At 40.7% G+C, this 14,773-nt stretch overlaps 1 protein-coding gene across 2 annotated transcripts in view; it reads left to right on the forward strand.

Annotated features, from left to right (window-relative positions):
- Nucleotides 1–566: 566 nt before the first annotated feature.
- PQBP1 (polyglutamine binding protein 1) overlaps nucleotides 567–14,773 on the forward strand; it is a 429,608-nt gene continuing 415,401 nt past the window's right edge. The window contains exon 1 of one of the 2 annotated variants that reach the window (XM_044080392.1): nucleotides 567–628. The gene's annotated coding sequence lies outside the window, so the exon portion shown is untranslated. Of the gene's footprint in view, nucleotides 668–14,773 lie in introns of both variants that reach the window. The other variant, XM_044080391.1, reaches the window with a different exon arrangement.

The raw sequence follows: 14,773 nt of genomic DNA on the forward strand, positions 1-14,773 counted from the left end.
CTGAGGACAGCACCTACTACTCACCCTCTGTCTCGTTGGTCTCTCTCCCTCCTTCACCCCAATCCCTTACATTGTTACTATTAAAGCTTAAGGGCAAATGTTTTTTCTCAGCGTCACACAGTAATTCTAGTAAAGCGAAGCGGGGATCAAACCCGGGAGCACACTGCTATATACCAGCTTAACAACAACCTCCTTAGGCTACTTCACTGGCTACAGTAAGGGGGGGGGGGGAGCAACAACAACAGATACAGAAAGAAGAGCGTTTCGTATGCTGATATGTACAGGGACTGATGCTTCCAGTGTTTGGAAGCGAGTACCCTGCAATATCAGTAGATTTCAGAGGAAACACGATCGTCTCAACTGGAAGAAACACTACTAACAACACAGCCTAAACTACCGCAGTTATAAACATACTTCTAACATGAAACACAAATGACCCTACTTACCATGGTTCTCGGGCATATTCCTCCATGTTCTGCCCTACTGACCCTCTTCCTTGTGTTCCTGAGAGCAGCAGCAACTTCTGATGCTGTCAAACAAAACCAACCAAGCTGACAGGCTAAAGGCTTGGGTCGTCATTAAGTGGCGACTGAAACTGGTGGAAGTTGTGAGGAGCTCGAAAAGTGAGGTTTGTGGATTATTCTGGGGATTTGGCGTGGTGTTGATGGTGAGGTTTTTTACTAGGGTTTATTGGAAATTTGAACTACTAATTTGTCAGTAACTTATGTTTCCTTTTGATGCCTAACGTTGAATAATTACAATTGTATGGTGGTAGATCTAGAAGTGGTGAATTAGTGAAATGGAGCAGGAAGGGCATATAGAAAGATGAAATGCAAGTGAATAATATTGACTATGCTATGCATTGTCATTTTCTTTGGTATTTCTCGTTTTATTCATCCTTCTTTAATACGTTTGCTCCTATTAGAGCTGTAAGAATCAACTCTTGTTTTGGAAGTGGTGCCTTTTACTGCTTAGCTTGCGGTATAGGAAAACTTGAACGTATATTTGTTATTTGAAAACAAGTTTTGTTTACTTGAGTGAGGTCTGTGTTCTACTGAAATATATGGGACATATTTCTCATTGAAGCAGACGTAACTTTTCGCCCTATAGTGTTTAGTATTTTGTCTAAATAACTTTAGTGCTTTGGACCAAACCGGCTACAGAGCACATAGTTCCAGGTTTGCCATTGGTGTTCTTCACTTTTGCAGATATATGTATAAGTAATTGTATAACTCAGTGGTGCTGCAGTTATGATTTATCATTGTTGTGAATTCTTGGTGTATACTGTTTTGCAGATATATGTATAAGTAATTGTATAACTCAGTGGTGCTGCAGTTATGAATTATCATTGTTGTGAATTCTTGGTGTATACTGTTTTGTGCAGCTGCAATTAAATTTATCTGCAGAACTTTGGAGTAAATGTAATACTTGATTTTTTGCGTAGATCGCAATTGAAAATGAATATTCAGTTGTATAATATAGCATTGGCATACCTCTCAAGTGTACCTCATTATGAGTCTTAAAAAGTTCATGTTCCTCAAAGTTCTTCAGTGTTCCACATTGAAAGGCTCGTCACGCATTCAGTGTTAGGAATTTTTTTTTTTAAGTGAAATCCATGGTAAATAGAAATGAATCCTATTAATTCATTAAAATATCTTCTTTATAAGTATAACCAGCATATTTTAACCATCCCATGGTTGTTAATGAGCCATTAGTATGTGTTCCACATTTTGCCCATTTGTTCCACATTATGAGGGCTAGTGTTCCTCATTTTGGAGACGGAAGGTTGAAAGCTATGAGCATTGTTGGTGTGCGTCTGCACTTTGTGCAGAAGATTAAGGTTATGAGTTGCTACTGTGTTTCGTTCTGTAGTCCATGGTTTGTTTTTGCCAGCCTCCGTTTGCTTATAGTCTGTTTTTTTTTTTTTTTTTTTTTTTTGTCTGAGTCAGTTAACCAGACAGTGGATTTGAGTCACCTTTGAAATGATCAGTATGCATAGGGAGTTTACCCAGTTAACAGATATTTATTTTATTCATAAGTAAATTGTATTTAAAGAATTTATGTATGTATGTGTGTATTTATTTATTTCCATTTGTTAACTGGAGTAGCACACTGATCTAGGGCAACATTCAGGCTACATCTGGGAGAGTGCACTAGACAAAACATAACAAAGTTAACATTTTCAAGTTAATGTATGCATAGTGATGAATAGTGAAACATGTTTTAAAAGGAGGTGTTCAGCATCCTATATTTTAATTGTCCAGTTAATAAATAATGACAGGCATTTGTGTGTCAGACTTCAGATCCCTTAGAAAATGCATGCTAATGCTAACCTATTGTAATAGTGGCCTTATAAGATTATAAGAGTACTTTTATAAGTATGCCGTGTTTTTTGGTGATTCTGCTCCCTCCCCCATTATTTCTGGTTTTCTTTCTGATTCTTGCACCAGTAGATTGAGAGGTATGATACAGCTGTAAAAGAAACATCTGTCAGTATTTAAACTATGGGACAGGTTACATAACTGGATTGAAATGCAGCATACACGGTAACTATTCACTGTGTACAGTATATGCAATAAGGTGTTTGAGAAGGGAAAATTTAGGGACTGTGGGAAAGAAAGAGGAAAGGGTAGGGGACACGGAATTTATAGAATCACAGAATGTAATATGAAGGATATGTGAGGCTTGAGAAGAGGAATAGATTAGGTTATGCTACTCAATGTATAGCTCTTAAAAGGAGGCTTTATGATTCAAATATTTTATATTACATTTTATATTTGTTTATTTTTGTTTTAAGTTGGTTATGGGTCTGGTAGGAAGGGAGTGATTTTATTTTTAGTTGGGGAGATTCCTAAATGAGGGCAGCTAGTATTCAGAAACTATGATTAGTATCACAGTTTTTTTCCTACGAGTAAGTAAGTGGGACTTTGTGGAAATGTGATCTTAGGTGATAGGTAGTGTCCCCTTTTTTGCAATAAGATTAAGCAAAAGATAAAGTCTGCAGGTAAGGGAGACTAAGAATAGAGTGTACACTTGTTTAATTGGAAGTTGTTTTGCTTTGAAGGATATTTCAGTGATGCTATCATTTTGGAGCTAGTCAGATTAATCTGTAGATATTGTTAACTGTGGCTTGGAGAAAGGTTCGATTTTTCATATAGGTTCGTAGGTATTTAGTAGGCTATTGATTTCTGAAAATCTTAAGAGGTGTAGCCTTACGTAACCATGGTGGGTTTTAGCCCTTATATTTTGTGTGCAAATAACCAAGAGATGACCAGAACAGAGATTTGTTGCAACATTTATATGTTGCCCCATCCATGATGGGCAAGGGTACTAAAGTGGCGGCGAATTTGTGTTTACCCATCCATTTCTCCAAATAACATTTGTTCAGAGTGAGATAAGTCCTTTGCTTTATGTAGAGTGGAAGACTGTTCTATAGAAGCTGAATTCTCTGTGATACATACCTGTTCTTCCAAGGTATTCTCTTTATGTTGCAGAAAAGACTGAGATTCCTTGAGCATGTATTTATGCCAGTATTGGACTTGAGAATGTATAATAGGTCCGACAGGATGGGGTCTGTTGAAGCTCTTTATAAAAGGCAGAGGTCACCTATTAGTAGCCTGTATGATACCAAGATGAGGGACAGGGTCCTGAAACATTTGAGGTTTTTAATGGTTTAGGCCCTTGATTTTCTTAGTGAGGAAGCATTGTGGTCACTCTAGTTGTGACAAGTGCTTGGACAAGTACATTTAGAAATGGACATTGTACTCTATCAGCTTAATGGATGAGTGCTGAGTACAGTGGAATGATTACATTCCTGGACTGGATGCCATACCTTTAGGTGTAAGCTGTGCAGTAAAAAAGGACTTCCTTGTAATGATATGTATGTGGTGGTCAAAGGATAGTTCATTGTCAGCATAGGTTTCCAGATCTTTAACTACTGGAACAATTTTCTGGAGTGTGTTACAAAGGACTCCTGATTGCCAAAGGATATAATTATATGTTTCTTATCACTTAGTTTAATTTCATGGATTTGACACCAGCTATTGGTTTGAGACAGGCCCACTTGGAGGATTGTGGTGTCCTTTGGGGAATTTATCATTGCAGCCATCCATAAATCCTTAACAATAGTGTTGACCTCCAAGAAATAAATGCCAAAGAAGAGTGGCCAAGGACTGAATCCTGAGGTACAGAGCTGGTGATTGCTCTTTTAGAGGTGGTAGAGCCACCTGACTTTATTTCCTGTGTTCAGTTTGTGAGCCAGTTTGCTTTACAAACTACATGAGGTTTTGCATTTAGGTTGGTGAGTTTTTCCACAATGTCTGAGTGTGGAGATGTTGTTGAACACCTCTGCTTGATTTTGATATGTGGTGCATACTGATTTTTCCGTCCCCCATTGATATAGAAACTTTTTTTTGAAGAAGTCACCAGTATAAGTAGGCAGGATCTGCCCTTGACCAATCTGAACTGGTTTGGACTGAGAAGTCTGTAGGTTATCTATATCCTTATTAATTCCATAATGATTCTTTCTGTAACTTGATATATGAGACTAGTCAGGTTAAAGCATGTATAGTTACCCAAATCCATTGACCCACCCCCTCCCCTTTGTGCATGGGAATAACTGCTGTTGTCCTCCATGCATCCAGCATGATGCCTCTTTTGAGGCTTATTTTGAATAGGCTCTGGAGGGAGTCTGACAAATCATGTTTCAGGTTGAACAGTGGGGCAGTATGGTATTTTATTCTGGCTCTGTAGAAGTAGTGTCCTTGGCCTTAGAATCTTGAGGGCTTGTATTTGGGAGATTTGGGGGGAGTGTAGATATGGATTTGTGATCTGAAAATATGGGGGAAGGGTGAAGTTTGAGGTAAATATAGATTGGTAGTGTCATCTGGGTCTGGGTCAGAGAAGCTTCAATGCATTTTTTTCCTCTTCTTTGGCATCTATTTCTCAGCTGTCAAAGCCATTGTCAAAGGTCTATGGCTAATGAAGTTTGTAGATGATTGCAAACTGGGAGCAGTCACTGAATCCTCCCAAGATGAGAACAGCCTTCGGAAAGGTCTAATACAGACAAATATTTGGTGCCAAAGTTGTGGCTTAAAACTCGAGTATCCAGTAGTACTCCTATGGTACCAGGGTTTAGTGGGTCCTTCACGTTTGACCTTAGTTTCACTCATAGACCTGTATATCAATCGAGGAACAGTTTGACGTAGAGACAGATTTACTTATGAGGAACCTTATTGGTAGAGGATATAACAAACAATTGATAGACAGGTCTATGAGTGAAACTAAGGTAAAACGTGAAGAAGCCGCTAAACCCTGGTACCATAGGAGTACTACTGGAGAGGTTAACACCAGGCATAATAGATTTGGTCCTCCACGAGGACAGTTACTGCTTGCATATAGCAGTGACCTAGGGGGGATCTGTGACATCTTTAGACGTAATTGGAAAGTGCTGCAATCAGATCACAGGATAGCAGGGATAGTTGGGGATGGACGCAGGTTTATTATCAGAAGAAATAGGAATTTGAAAGACATGCTTTGTAAGGAACCCTTGACATGTCCACCCACTACTATGAGAACAGCACAAATAGGGACTTATCCTTGCCATGATTGTAGGGCATGCACCCACATTTGCACAGATAATTCTTTTGTGCATCCTAGGACAAGGCGGATTTATTCATTGGGGGGTCATGCTAATTGTAGAACTAGGAATGTAGTTTACTTGGCTATGTGCCAACTATGTGATTCATATTATGTTTGTAAGACAACTGTATGCTGAAGGAAAGAATCTTTGGGCATTTATTTGACATAAGGCATCATGATATACGCAATGCCCTAGCACAACACATTGAAGAATGTTCTGATCATTTCTTCAAGTTTATGGTGCTACAAGTTGTTGTTTGACTTTCGGCTTTTCCCGGTTTGGGGTTGCCACAGTGGAACTCCGGTCCGCTAATGATTGGCAGTAGATTTTCACGAACGCCGAGGTGCCAGCTTGACGTTCAACCTTCAACGAAGGCACGCCCATTTACACATGGCTTTCAGACGCCCACCCAACCGCGGGGAGGACATGCAGACTCCACACAGAAGGCACTCCAGACGAGAATCGAACGGGAGAACCTCTTGCTGTGAGGCAACAACACTACCGCTGCACCACCGCGGATGTGTAAGTTTATGGTGCTACAAGTGATGCATCATAATATAATGAAACTGAGTGCAATGAAACCAAATGGATAATTTAGATTAGATTAGGGGCGGACAAGAGCCCTGGTCTGAATGTAACTGTGCCTTTAAAACCTGTCCTGAGGAAAAGGAGGGTAAACTACTAAATGTGATTGGATAGTATTATGGTTAAATGTTGTCTTTTTAACTGCTGTGAATTGTCTGAAGAAGGGCAGGTTTGCCTGAAAGCGCTTACTTTTAATAAATACTTGGTTTAACTGATTTCATTGAGTGCCTCTGCCGTGTTGTCTTCATCCATGAAGAACCAGTTAGGACTGTCAACATTCTCCTCCCAGGCTGATATGTACCTCCTTTTGAATAGCAACAGAAGCTAAGCTAGTTGGTGAAAATGGTAATTTTCTCTTTATACTGTGGCATAATTTTTGGACGCGGTAGAATGTTGCTGAAGACTAGGTTCATACCACCTTCAGTCTCACATTCCAGGAGCTCCACCATGTCTCTCTTCATAGTCCAAAGAGGTATGCCTCTAGTCATTTACACCCAGCTGTACTGTGACTGTCGTATGTAAACTTGTGGTGCAAAGTCTTGAGTGCTTGCTTAATGTGGCAGTGTTTGATGCCTGATAAGCAACTGACTGTGACCCTCTCCTTGTATAGCTTGGTGAGTGGTGCATCAGTTTGTCTCACTATGGAGTCACCTTTGACTAAGATATTGCATTGTGTGAAAGTTTACCTTATGGGCTTTTGAAGTGGCTGCCTGTGTTGTATGTTTGTGAGATTGCTGAGGGTACGTGTTCCTTAAGTTACTTTTAGGAGCCCTTTGTGGTGTATGTAAGTTACTTTTAAGAGCCTCAGCATATGAAGGCGTATACGTTTGGTCTGAGCAGTGCTTGAGTGTTTAGTATGGTGTTATGTGGTAATGACAACCTGCTTGTTATTTTCTGTGGCTTCATGTGAGAGCTTTGCCGACAATAACTTTGTAGAATTACATCTCATACACAGTGTTTTCACTGATTTTAAATAGTAGGCGGGTGTCAGTAAACATGAGACAATTGCTATATTGTCTCAGGATGCCTGTTTCAACCAGGCTGTCTACAAGTAAGGTTGGAGAGTACAGGACCACAGTTCCAATTTCTTTCTAATGTGGGCCGTAAGGAGGAGTTGCACCTAGGAGAACTGGAGTTGAGTTATTGGAGATGCTATCCTTCTAAAACAAACAGTCAAAACTTAAACAGAGGAGTGTGACACCTAGTACAACCATAGCCTGTTTAAACAGAGGAGTGTGACACCTAGTGCAACCATAGCCTGTTTATGCAATGACTAAAGTGAAATAGCAAGTGATGGAGTAGATTATATAGACAAAGTTAAGACTTTAAATGCTGGAGTTTGTAAAGTGCATTGTGTGCCGTACTGTTCCGTTGTGTAATTGGCAGCATCAAGCTAAATTGCCTTATTCAAAATGCAAAAAAATAAGCAACAAAATTCTCAGCAGAAAACACCAACCAATTGCAAGCCACTTGAATTAGCCTTGGTAGCAAGAAATACCCACAACTAGTCCGGGAACCTTCTGCCCCAGAAGGAATCAGTAAGCTAATTTCAGCAAAAACTTGCTAATTTAGCCACTCTTAGATTAGCCAAGGATGCTAAATGGTGGTGGTTCACCTATTGGCTTCTGCTTGTGCTGGTCTCACCATAGCTATATTCTGCTTGCAACTAGTGTCTCTGTTTTTTCTCCATCTTTCATCAGAAGCAAAATGAAGTCACTGTGGTACAGCGGTAGCGTTGTTTCCTCACAGCAAGAGGTTCTCCTGTTCGATTCACGGCTGGAGTGCCTTCTGTGTGGAGTCTGCATGTCCTGTCCACGGTACAGTGGCCTCCGAAAGACATGCGTGAATAAGTGTGCCTTCGCTGAAGGTTGGGCATAGAGCTGGCAACTTGGCACTATAAAAAAATCTACTGCCAATCAATAGCAGACCGGAGTTCTGCTGTGGCAACCCCTAACCGGGAAAAGACCAACAACATCAGAAGCAAAACAGTAACACTAATCCCATGCTGATTCTTTAAGCAGGTGACTGGCTGTTTGGTAATTGGCAATCTTGTCCCAAATGTTCTACAGGTATGCAGGTTTGATGCAGCTTTCGCCTGGTAGATGCTGTCGACAGCAAATACCATAGCTCTGTGCAAGACAGCTAAGCTGCAAAATGGTTCAAAGTTGCTCAGCATAATGCATCTGAGGTTATACAAGTGCAACTAACTCTGGGCAAAACTGCAATCCAAATTGTAGCTTGCTACAGATCCCCCACCATGCCCCAGGATTCCCACTCCTCTTTTCTTGATGTACTGGAAAATATTAGTGTTCAGCCAAACACCCTAATAATGGGCGACTCAACTACCCCACCATTAACTGGGAAAACTACTCGTGTACCAACTCCTTAGCTCAATGCTTTCTGGAATTCATAAACTCCAGTGCTCTAGATCAAATCTACACCCCCACCAGGTGCAACAATATCCTAGACCTAATCATTACCAACATGAGTGACCGGTGTTCCACACTTGAAGTCAACTCCTCGTTGGTCCAATCCGACCATAAGCTTATCACCCTTGATATCCACATCCTGCCCCCACCCCCCATTAAGGGAACCACAGTAAAAAATTTCTCCAAAGCCAACTTCATGCTTCTTAAGACAGAAGTGGTGAACTTCATGACACCCATGCAGATGGGCAATACAGTTACAACTGCTGAATGCGACACAAATGCACTCTATAAGTACTTACACAAGTGCATGGATCGTGATATGCCAAACAGAACCAAGACACTATCCTCCAAAAAAAGGAAGCCAATCTGGTGGTCCCCTGCCATAAACTGTACAACAGAAGGAAGAAACTGTTGCAAAAGAGAGTAAAATCCCATGAGTGGAGGAGCTCCCTGGTCACCCTCAGTAAGAAGCTGAGATCCCTTATAAGATCCTCCAAAGCTAGCTACGAAAACAAAATCGCCACTAAATCCAAGGACAACCACAAAGCATTCTATAGCAATGTTAAGAATCTAGATGGCAACACCAAGATCTGCTCTGAGTTACAGCACAAAGGCATGAAAATTACAGAACCAACTGATTTTGCCAACATCCTGGCAGATCGGTTCAGTGCTAACTTTACCCCCCGTCTCACCCCCTAAAGGGCCCATATCTATACAGGAAGAATGCAGAGTCCCTGTAATCACAACAATGCAGGTAAAGGCTGCACTCTCTCTAAAGCCAAAAACACAGCATCCATGGGACCGGACAACATCCCAGGCAGTATTTTACACGCTCTTCAGAATGAACTGGCTCCCCACTTAAGCACCATGTTCAATAATAGCCTCGCATTAGGCTTTGTGCCCACTGAATGGCACACAGCAACAGTTATCCCACTCCACAAAGGGGGAGCCACCACTGATCCCGGGAACTATTGACCTATTAGACTGACATATCATCATGGAACTCCTAAACAAAGACATTGGTAACCTCCAAACTCTGGATCCCACCCAGTTTGGGTTTGTGAAAGGCAGATCATGCCTCCTGAACCTGATCAACTTCTTTGAGGCAGTCACCAAAGCCGTGGATGAGTGTAAGGTGGTTCACACAGCCTATCTTGACCTCGCCAAGGCTTTCGACACCATCCCCCATTCTGGAATTATAGCTAAACTCACTAAACTAGGTATAAATCCTTATGTCACAAGATGGGTTGCCAACTGGCTCACTGATAGAACCCACACTGTAAAAGTTGCAGACTCCAAATCTGATCTCAAAGCAGTGACAAGTGGAGTACCACAGGGTTCTGTCCTGGGACCTCTCTTGTTTTGGTATCTACTTCTCTGAAGTACAGGCTAACACAGAAGGCTTCTGGCTAATGAAGTTCACAGATGACTGCAAACTAGGAGCCATAGTCAAGTCCCCAAATGATGTGGACATCCTACAGAAGGGCCTCACTGAGACAGATGCCTGGTGTCAGAGCCATGGCCTCAAGCTCAATGCCATAAAGTGCAGTGTCATCCCCTTTGGTAAAAACTCTTGTACCCATGAACTACCACATAGGCAGCAATCTACTTAACACCGAATGCGTGATAAGAGACCTTGGGACCCGAGTGGACAGTAGTCTCTTCTTTGATAGTCACATCGCCACAGTAGTCAGGAAGTCCTTCTACGTGGCACACCTCATCATAAAAGGGTTCTCATCCAGGAAAAAAGAGGTTATTGTTCCCCTCTACTAGTCACTCATTAGATCCATTATAGAGTGCAACGCCCCTTTTGGAATGTACCTCACAAGATATCTGCAACAGCTGGAAAGGCCCAAGAAGTACCTCACAAAGAGGATTACTGGCCTCAAACAAATGCCGTACATTGACCGCCTCAAAAATCTCCAGCTTTACTCCGTAGCATATCGCCTACTCCAAGGTGATCTCTGCCTAACATATAAAGCTATGTCAAACCCAGAGCTGTTGGACATGCTACACCTAAAGAAATCCCAATCCCTCTGAGCTACACACTCTAGGGACCTAAACCTTGTCACCACAATAAACAGGACACGCTGGAGGGATAGATTCCTGCCCCAGAGACTTCCTTTACTCTGGAACAAGCTACCCATCTATGTCAAGCAAAGTTCTTCATTGGCTCTCTTCAAGAAAAATCTTGATGAGTGGATGGGAAATAGGAAATACACCCCAGGGATCACTTCTGTGTCTCTGCTGGACAGTGGCACAAGAAAATAACTTTCTTGGGTGGCGTAAGCTATGGTACCTTGCTGGCTAGGCTTACTTGGGCCCTTGGGCCGATAGCCTAGTACCTACCTGTGAATCATGTGACTTTGTTTTATCACTGATGCATCACTATTTAAAGAGTTTCTTAATATTATTGCTTGAAGTGGTCTATCGGGCATGAAAGCGCTCACCACTTGAATAAAGCTTTTATGTTTTTTATTTTTTCCCTTATGTCTTGGCTGGTTTAGTTTTTATACTTTGCATAAATAAATATCTACGTAAATACTAGAAGTTGATGGTCCACTAAGTCAAAGGCTTTTGTCAGGTCAATGAAGCTAGAAAAGTCCCTTGCCCATGTTCATGAGGATAGCATCTGTATGAGAATATAGAGCCATTGTCTTACTGTGGCCAGCTTAGAGGGCATGCTGATGTGGGGAAATGATGCTTTATTTTTGGATATATTTTATAAGTTAAGTGAAGACTAGCTTTATAAAGATTTTGCCTTGGGGTGGGTAGGATTGAAATTAACCTAAGTTCTTGGGCCTTTCAGGTTTTGGTTGCTGAGGTATGGATTTTACTATTTCTTGCTTGTAGGCATTATATTGGAGAAGAGACAATATTTGTTTAAACAGCGAGGGGTGGGAAGTATGTAAGCTTTGCATATAGTACAGTAAACCAATGCAGTTGCCTGTCTACACCAGTGGGAGCATTCGTGAGAATTTCATTAATGCATTTTTCAAAATTTTGGGGTTATTTTTTTTGAAGTTGAAAGCAGGGGTGCATAGGGGATTCTGGTTTGAGGACTTGGGCATCTATGTATTGCATGGGAGAGTGGAGGGTAGAGAATTTATTAAGGAAGCCTGTTTTTGTGAGATTGCCAGACAAGGTGTGAATCGAATCTGTTTGCAGACTGGTGTAACATGGAGCATGCCCTGTAAAGCCAACAGCATATTTAGGCAGCAGAAACTGGTATATTTTTATTTGATGCCTGTGAATGTTATTATATGAACTATTTGAGCTTTTTGCCTTTTAGATATTGTTACTCTAGTTGTAATGTAAAAATATTGAAAAGGGCTCAATGTTGTTTTGAGCCCTACTTGAGAGAAATAATGACTGAGTCATAAGATTCATATTAAAACTGTTGTGTACAGTCACATGAATGTGCTGAAAGAAAAAAAACACGTGGTGTAAACAGTGCTGTGCTAGTTACTTATAAAAGTAATAAGGTACTATTACTAGTTACTTTTAAATTAAAGTAGTATATTACTATTATTTATTACTTTTCTTAAAAAGTAATATATTAATATTACAAGTTACTAACTAAAGTAACTAGTTACTTTTTGAGTTACTTTTACATAAATATAGTTTATCCATTCTCATATTCAGATTTACTCGAACAGTACTTGTGTGTGAGGAATATATGCTTAACTGTGCGCAAATACGAGTGTATAAGTTGTATACACGGTGTTATAATAATGATGAATAGCATTTTACAGTTTACAAAGTCCCACAGACTAGTCTTTATAGTCAGTGTCACAATTTAATACTTAAACCAAAGTGCACATAGCCAGCAACACAAGACCCATAACAAGTTACAACCCTCCAAATTTTCATCAACATACATTAGGCTATTCTGCTAAAACTAATGATGAGGATGCAAACATGCTTACAGAAAATGTCATATAGGTTTAACAAGACTGTTAACACAACAAAGTCAGCCAAAATATCACTTTATATAGCTATTCACAATGACTACACAATGAACGAGCGGAGAAAGAGTTCAGTGGTATGAAATAATCTTTTGGAAACCTTGGCAAGTATTTCAATTGTTTTGCACTACGGCTGAAATTTGGATCCATCAGAATCGTAGTTTCTTTGGCATCGCCACCCACTAGATCAACTGTGACACACTTCAAAGAAAGTCAGCTGTTTTGTCATGCTGCAGATTACAGAGGAGACATATTCCCATCAAGTACAAGATAGATCAAAAGTGTACAACAATTACTGACAATGCAGCAATTTTGTAAAGGCTTTCACTGTCTTCTGGAATGGGAGAGATCTGAGACTACAGGCATTCTGTCTCAAGATGAGGATGATGATGGTGAACTGATTTACAATAACGTGACAGCCATGCTGAGTCAGTCAGGGCAAAGCGAAAACACCTATTCACTGACTCCCCATCTGAGATGTGCAGCACACATTGAATCTAGTTGCCGTGCATGATGCTGAATCTGCTTGTAATGATGCACAGTATAAAAAGATCATGCAAAGCACCATGGCAAAATGCTATGCTGCTTGGAACAAGGCTATTCGCAGCACCCAAGCTGCTGAGGTCGTTCGAAATAAGTGTGATCTGGAATTGATTATACCCAATGTGACATGATTGAATTCCACTTTGTATGCAACCTAGAGAATTCACCTCATTGCAACTCTGGGTGAAGGCTTGCTGAATGAGATATGTGAACAGATTGGAATTGCCCATCTTCAGGCCTGAAGAAACTACCTTTTGTTGCTGAATTTCTGCAAGCAATTCAGCCCCTGGCAATGGCTGTGGACATCTGCAGTCAGAGCTGAAAAGCTTCATGAGAATCTTGATCCCCACCATTACGAGCCTGAAAAACTAGCTGCCCAAAGTCAGGCAGTCTGTGAAGCTTGTTGCGTCACTAGTTGATGCTCTTCTTAAAGGCATTGAGGCTCGGTTCCATCATTTTCTGGAGTGTGAAGAGCTCATTCTGGCTAGCATAGTGCATCCACAGTTCCGTTTGTGATAGATGGACAGTGAAGAGCAGAAACTCAGAGGCAAGGCTCAGCTCCTTGATGCTATGCAGAAACTGGATTAACCTGCATGTGGGCCATCTGAATCTCATACATTGCCTGACTTCTGTTAGCTATCATTGCCTTTTGCTGCTGTTGCAGGGTCTGACACCTGTTGTACTGCAACCATGTGCCTGGGATGTCAAGCTTCCTTCTGTATTATATTATGATGCATAGAAAATACTACAAACATCTTACTGACCGACTTCGTGGAGGACTCTCAAGAATCACCTGGTATTTGTGTGTTTTTGTCAGCCCCATAACAAATTTAGTTGTATTATGTATCTGGGTTTCAGCAGTATTGCATTACATTGCATTTCTGCCAGGATCGCAGTGTAGTAGTCGTGGTTAAGAATTAACATTCAGGAGGGGGTATCCAGCAACACCTGCAAGATATATCATTACATAATTTCAAGAGGAGGAGTGGCTATAAGCATAGTTGGTGTCTGTAAGCATTTATTTTACATACTCTGCCACGTTATCAACTACTACCCATTTCAGAAAATTTCAATCATAAAAGGCCACAGAAACATCTGTCATTACAATCCACCAATATTGGACAACAATAAGCGCAACCTCTGCGGAAGTAAAAATCATCTGAATATTTCCACATTAAAGAGAACTGTAACTAATGAAGAGGTTGCTACCTGCAAAGAACTTTACATCTACAAATTCAGTGCCTGCTGCCCTTGAAGAATTAAATTGCCGGTTAAAAGAACTTTTAGCAGTTGTTTTCAAACAGACACTGATCATCAATATTTGGTCACTATTTTGACAAAACTTTTATATTCGGATCCAGCAAGATTGCAACGCAATTTACTAAGGCTCAAATGGAGTAGATGACAAAAATGATTGTTGTTCATCTCTGTGAGACTAAGAAGCAAGTTAAAGTTGTGACCTTCTGAAACCCCCAGAGTCCAAAGTACAGTAGACTCTCAGTGAACCAGAACTCAAGCAACCGGCACTGTCAAGTAACCAGGAAAAAAAAATAGAAGAAATGCAGCACAGTATGAACAATTCAATTTTCTTGTGTTACACTTTGTTT

This window comes from Protopterus annectens, chromosome 8.part0 (assembly GCF_019279795.1).
Source record: "Protopterus annectens isolate FY-2018-M chromosome 8.part0, PAN1.0, whole genome shotgun sequence".
Classification (NCBI taxonomy): Eukaryota; Metazoa; Chordata; order Ceratodontiformes; family Protopteridae; genus Protopterus; species Protopterus annectens.